The following is a 6,584-nucleotide window of genomic DNA, read 5'->3' on the forward strand; positions in this document are numbered from 1 at the left end:
AAACAGAGCAACGTGAATATACTTTGCACAATAAAATATCCGTTGCACTACTTATAATTTAACTCATAATAACTGAGAGTAATTTGTGCACCGTCCGTATAGGTTGTGATCCAAGGGTTATTCTAAATTGGGTTATTTTTAAGGGTTTTTATTTATTTATCTGTTCTTGTTTTTGTTTTTACTTCAAAATATTTTATTTAGATTTTGCCGAACTCTTCTTCTTTTGCTTATCTTCCTCGTACACTCCCTTCTGAAAAATCTCAGAGATCCGATCTCAACTCACAAATCAAAGACAAATCCTAACCCCATCACCAAATCAAAACCCATGTATCAGATCTAAAAGAAAACCCCTCTTTCCCTGGATTTAACCAAAAACAAACCCTCATCTCATTTCATCTCACTTGTTTTCTGTATGAGAGGGAGATTGATAGCCTTCATATCCATACAAATCTCATCACCGAATCAAGCCTGATTTCAAAACCTAATCCTAACCGCATCTTTGATTCAAAACCCATCTCGGAATAATTTTTTTATATCCCCTAATTTTGTAACCCTAGATTTAGTTAATTTTTCTCCTGAAATCAAAGCAAACTCTACACAGCTGAGAGTACAAGAAGAACATTTCACCAGGTATAAACCCTATTCTTTTACCTATTTTTGTCATCATTGCTTGATTTTGTGAATAACGTCTTTTCTTGGGTAGTATTTTGTAAAGATTTTGCAATTTTTCTTTCCGTTTACTATCTGATGTAGTTTTAAAGCATGTACTTCTTTTGGTTTCAGTTTTTTGGTGTTTTTACTGTTTGTTGGTGGTGTAACGGCTTGAATTTGAATATAGGAAGAAAGAGCATCCATTTGAGCATATTGGCATAGTCGCTTAAAGCTCGGGTCATCAAGGATTCTTATTCTCTTGATATTTGTTTTCAGGGAACCAGGAGTCACACATCTGCGTATGAGAAGAAAAGGAAGTCAGTTCTCTTTAGAAACCAAATCTGTGAGAAGAGGAGGTCGAGCTTTCACCAGTGAGATGCTATGCTAGTTCTGTTGCCGCCAGCCAAGGGTTCGGCGGTCATTTATCAGAGATCAACAACTCCAGTCAAAACCAACCAAGGGGTACGAGTGCGTGGTGTTTATGGACAGAGTTCAATGGAGATTTGGGCAAAAGACAACTTCACAGGATCGGATCGTGTGGGCACATGAATTTTCTATCCGTGATCTGAATGATCCAAAATGGGGTAAATTTTCTTCTTCCTGATATTTTCAAATCTTTTCTACAGTTGATACTGATATAACAGTGTGTACGCATTCAATGTAATATTTTGGAAGAATGAATCTCTGGAGTTTATATCTCGCTGTTTTCAGGAACTTCATAGTGTTGATTTGTGGCAATTCCAGCCTTGGCAATCGAATACAAGCTGATAAGAGTTAAACTAGATAGAATTATCAGTCTAGCTGTTTTGTATCTGTTATCACTTTGTGGGTTCAACAACATTAGGACGAATGTAATTCGATTTTGGGATCGACCTATTTACATACATCATGGTTTTTTCGAACAGTTTCCGTACTGCTTGTTTGGATGGTGAGTTTAGGTTTTGTAATGTACATTTTGGTTAGTCCCGTGTTTGTTTCTTAAATTATTACCTTAGTTTAGCTCAGTCGAATTTGCTGCTTGTAGGGATATTTCTGCATCTGTTTTGTGTTATACGTTTTCCTCGTCCTGTTTGTTTTTTGTTTATTAGTTGTGCTCTTTGTACTTAGTAGTTTCTTGTTGGTGATTGTCAGGGATGCTTCTAAGACTGTTGCTGGAGGTAGCTTTGCCTCTCAATTCTCTACTGGTAAGTTGTGTTGCTGTATTCTGGTAACTTGTGTTGCTGTATTTAAATATATAGGAGTTTATATTTAGTAAACTTGCTAGACTCTCAATTCTCTCAGTAACCACTTCCGTTCCTTTTAAATATATAGGAGTTTATATTATTCTTGTGGTGTTTATGGACAGAGTTCAATGGAGATTTGGGTCAAATGCTGGAGTTAAGAATCAGTCGAGAGAAGCTGTTGAAGACATGGATTCCGTTAGGTATTTGGGGTGAATCAGTAGCTCGAGTTTGTGTGGTGGTTGTAACTCAATATTGCAGGCTGAATTGGGTTCGAAGTGATGAACATCTGCTGGAGTTTCAAGATTAATTGAACCAGAGAATGTAATGATGCTGCCGGTGGTTAAATGAGGACCAACTGTGAAGACATATGAATGTTAAATGGTTTCTGAATTATGGTTTACTGTGAATCGAATTTGCAGGTGTTTGGATGAGTATAAAAGCTATAGAACTTCAATGCTACACCAAGATGAGAATGGCACATCAGCTGTTCGATAAAAAGCCTGAATCATCATCTTCTTGTCAACCAACAGTCTCGATACAGAAAAGGAAAACCGAGCTGAAATGGGCTTTTGAATATTAAAATTGTGGTTTGGTTTGAGCTTGTTCTGTGAAGTCCAATCAACAAAGGAAGTGGTATGTGTGTTAGAGTTGATGTGTGATGCTGTTCGTAGTGGAACTGTGATTCAAACTTGTGGCAGTCTGATGGAGTTTACTAAAACTCAGTTGAGAAGAGAGCAAGATGAACAAGGACAAGGAGGTTTATGTCATTGACATCATGGGTTTGTAAATGGCAGCAAAGTTACTGGAATTTGCGGGAGTTTTGGTTGAGTTTTGAGCTTGTGTTGCTGCCATGAGACGGTGGATTGTTTGCCATGGTGCATGTGGTCTGTTTTACGGAGTTTGGAGCTGGTTTTGAAGGCAAGGAGGGAACATAAGTTAACCTTCGCCACCACCATCTTGATCTCATACATCCCCACCTTCACAACCATTCATCCCAGACAGTTCAGGTCCACCTCTACTCCATCCAGTTCACACCCATTCTAGCTTATCCGTCACTTGTTCTGTAAGAATTTCACCAACTACTTCTCTCAACCACATACCGCTGATCCACCTTAGCCTCTGACCATACAACACTACGCCAAGTCCACCACCAGCACCAAAACTCTCAAAAAGACAGACAAAATCATGCTTTACATGCTTACTGCCGGTAAAAAAGCCTTGGCAGATGCTGGGATATAAGATGTCATGAATGCGTTAAATCGAGCTAAATGCGGTGTTTTGATTGGCTCTGCAACGGGTGGCATGAAGGTGACCTTAAAACTTTTTGTTCATTTAGTCGCTGCAAATTGTTTTTTTATATAGTAAAAAAACTGTGTTGCCTTTACCCTTGTGGTACTATGAGCAGGTTTTCCATGATGCAATTGAGGCTGTAAGGGTGTCGTATAAGAAATTAATTCATTTTATGTACCTTTTGCCACCACCAATATGGGTTCTGCCATGCTAGCAATGGACTTCGTAAGTCTGGATTGACAATTGGATGCTATTTCTTTTAATTATGGTGTAGGGAGAAAAAGAGTCCTTGTTTGTTGAAATCGCTCACACTGTAAAAGCATATTGTAGAAATGTTTGTGTTTCATCTCCAATTACTAGGTAATGAACCTAGTCGAGGAGGGTTATTTTTCGAAGAGCGTTAAGTGCAGACAAATTCTTCCCACTGCACATTACTCATCTTTGGAGTGACTCTTGGTTACCCAATGGAACTTGTCCTGTTCCTAAGTCTGGTGTGTCAGTTGATACTAGCCAAAAAGTTCCTGACATTATTACTCAGGAAGGTCAATGGAATTTCCCTTTGATATATACCTTGTTTGATGATAGTTCTATTAACTCTAATAAACTTACTTTAGATTGTCTGGTAAGCTTCATTTTGTAAATGTTCGCCACTATTTACTGTATTTGGTCTCTTCTGCTTCATGTTAAACAGAGTTTGTTGGAGGATGGAGGCACGGTTTACACGTTTGAGGGTACAAAAGGCAAATCTAAAGTCTGTCCTACGAGTTCGCAATCCTCAGTTTTACTGGAAGGTATGCGCCTTGTTCTGAAGTTGCAGTTTCCAACTCTTGTTGCCATACTACTATAACTTCCGATCAGGATAAACTCAAAATTGAAATGTTCTGTTCAACAGATTGCTACACGGGATGATTTAGGCCTTGCAGATGCTTACATCGACGGTGATTTTTCCTTTGTTGACAAAAGTCTTCTAGATCTATTCATGGTACAGTGATCTAATTTGGACACTGAACTTCAATCATTTTCATGTAATTTTAAACTGTTTCGTACAGTTAATTCCATATGGTAATACTATCTTTTGCAGATATTCATTGCTAATAGGGATAAGAATAACTCTGTTAACAACAGTAAAAGGTATGCTATGGTTAAAAACACAATTTTGACATTTGCTTAACTAGTAATAGGCAGAGTTTCAGTACTCGAGGATTTACATGTAGTTGTTTTCAGGGGTTGGTGGACACCAATGTTTTTTACTGCTGGAATTGCATCCGCGAAGTACTTCCTGCGGCATGTTTCAAGGCAAAACACACTTACACAAGCTCGCAGAAACATATCTAGACATTATGACCCGGTATGAGTCTTTGTAGGCTGATATGGTTATTTTCCTTGAATTTCTTTGAACTTAACTGACAAGTGCTTGCATTTGTTCTTGTAGAGTAACGATTTATTTTCACTGTTCTTGGATGACTCAGGAACATATTTATGTGCTATTTTTAAGGTTTAATTATATCTCTTTGAGAACTTTTAGTTTAAGCACTAAGTGACTTCCTGTTTACACATTTTCTACCACATCGCTTCGACTCATGTGTGCGTCATTCTACAGAAAGACAGTGAAGAATTAAAGGTTGCGCAAATAGGAAAAATCTCACTTTTGATTGAAAAGGTAAATCTTCTCCTGAAACTATCATTACATGATGCAATTAAGTTTGGACTTCGTATATCTTGACTGTCTCTATATCATCGGTGGATTATTTGATTTTCCGGATATTCTCTGCACGTATATAGGTTAAAGTTGAAAGCAAACATGAAGTTCTTGAGATTGGATGTGGTTGGGGTACCCTGGATATAGAACTTGTGAGAAGAACTGGATGTAAATACACTGACATCACACTGTCCGAGGAGTAGCTGAAATATCCAGAAATTAAAGTGAAAGAAGCTGGCCTTCAGGACTGTATAAGGTTTCTTCTATGTGATTATCGTCAAGTATCTAATTCCATCAAATACGATGGGATTATATCTTGGTAAGTACTCCTAATTACCACCCATTTCAAGTGGCTCTTATGTGTAAGATCAAGATATATACTTCTTGCCTTTGTAATTCTATTTACAAAATTTTTAGCCTAGGAGTGATATTAAGTCAGATGGCTTCTTTTTCTCTGTCATCTCCTTTACTTTACTTTTTATTGATCGATGTTGACATTGAAGTGTTTATCTGATTTCCAGACTTATTCATGACGTCAAGATACTGAGGGCCTCAGTTAACGATTGATGCTCTAAAGGTGTGAAGTGTGCCGACTTGCTAGATGCAAGCTCTCGATATCTTTGGTATGACATGAGGTTTTCCCCAAATCTATTTGTTATTTCTCTAATTAGTTGCAATTATGGCTTTTGAACACAATTTTTCTTTGTTGGAAGTCGCTATTACACACATGTTCGTAAAACTGTACGCCTGTAATGACCTTTGACATCAATTATTACTTGCAAAGTTGCAGGTGCATCTAGAATTGTGATGATCAATAATTGTTCTTAATCAGGAAAGTAAATGGAGACTGGTATAACTCCAATAATCTTTATGCTGCTCTAGAGCATCTCTCTAGGTTCTATCTCTCATCTTACCTCGACAATATAAAGTATCTGGTTGAAGTATATTCCTTGACAGAGGGAGCTTCCCAAAAGACTTCTCAATCTCAACCTCAGAGGCTAACGGTTTCGGACATGGAAAATGGTGATCTGTTGTTTACAGGTGACAATTTTTTCGAGCGTGCAAGCTAAGATAGGCAGGTGATAATTTTTTCAGGTGACAATTTTTTCTTCGGACATGAAAATTCACTCAAGAAGAATGAACTTGATATCTGGAATTAATTTAAAGAAGATATTGCGGAGAAGATAGGCAGGGCATCTGGCATGGAGCTAAAGGTTTGTTATCCACCCCTACTATTCTTTTTTGATTTATTTGTTGTTAACCCCTGTAAGAATTATTTTGATTAATAGACAAACTAACTTACTAAGATTCATGGAACTAAACCAAGAATGTTGTTCTTGTTGTGCCAATTGATTAAATATGCAATTTCACTTGGCTGTTTGATTTCATCGGGTGGCTTTTGTGAGTTTCTATTATCCTAAATCTTCGGAAGGGTCCGACTCCTTTTTTGTTTTTGAATTGAATGTAGTATACATGTTCCTGAAGTCGAGCAAAGGTGGTCTGTTAGGGGATGACATTATATACTGAACTTCACCACTACACAACCAATGCGCGCCAAGTAATCACTTCGTTGAGTTCTTTTTAATTTTATATCCTCTGAACCCTAACTTAAACCAGAGTGTTGTGTTTTAGTTTTGTCCATAAACTGTTGAACTTTCGTATCAACTTCAAGTGATTGTAGTATTGTCATGTGCATGCTTCAAACCTTCTATCGTGATGGA

The 6,584-nt window shown here is 37.5% G+C and overlaps 1 pseudogene; it reads left to right on the plus strand.

Moving 5' to 3' along the window:
* The first annotated feature begins 203 nt into the window (after nt 1-203).
* LOC113280888 lies at nt 204-6,251 on the plus strand (annotated as a pseudogene).
* The last annotated feature ends 333 nt before the right edge of the window (nt 6,252-6,584 follow it).

Source organism: Papaver somniferum, chromosome 5 (genome assembly GCF_003573695.1).
Source record: "Papaver somniferum cultivar HN1 chromosome 5, ASM357369v1, whole genome shotgun sequence".
Classification (NCBI taxonomy): domain Eukaryota; kingdom Viridiplantae; phylum Streptophyta; class Magnoliopsida; order Ranunculales; family Papaveraceae; genus Papaver; species Papaver somniferum.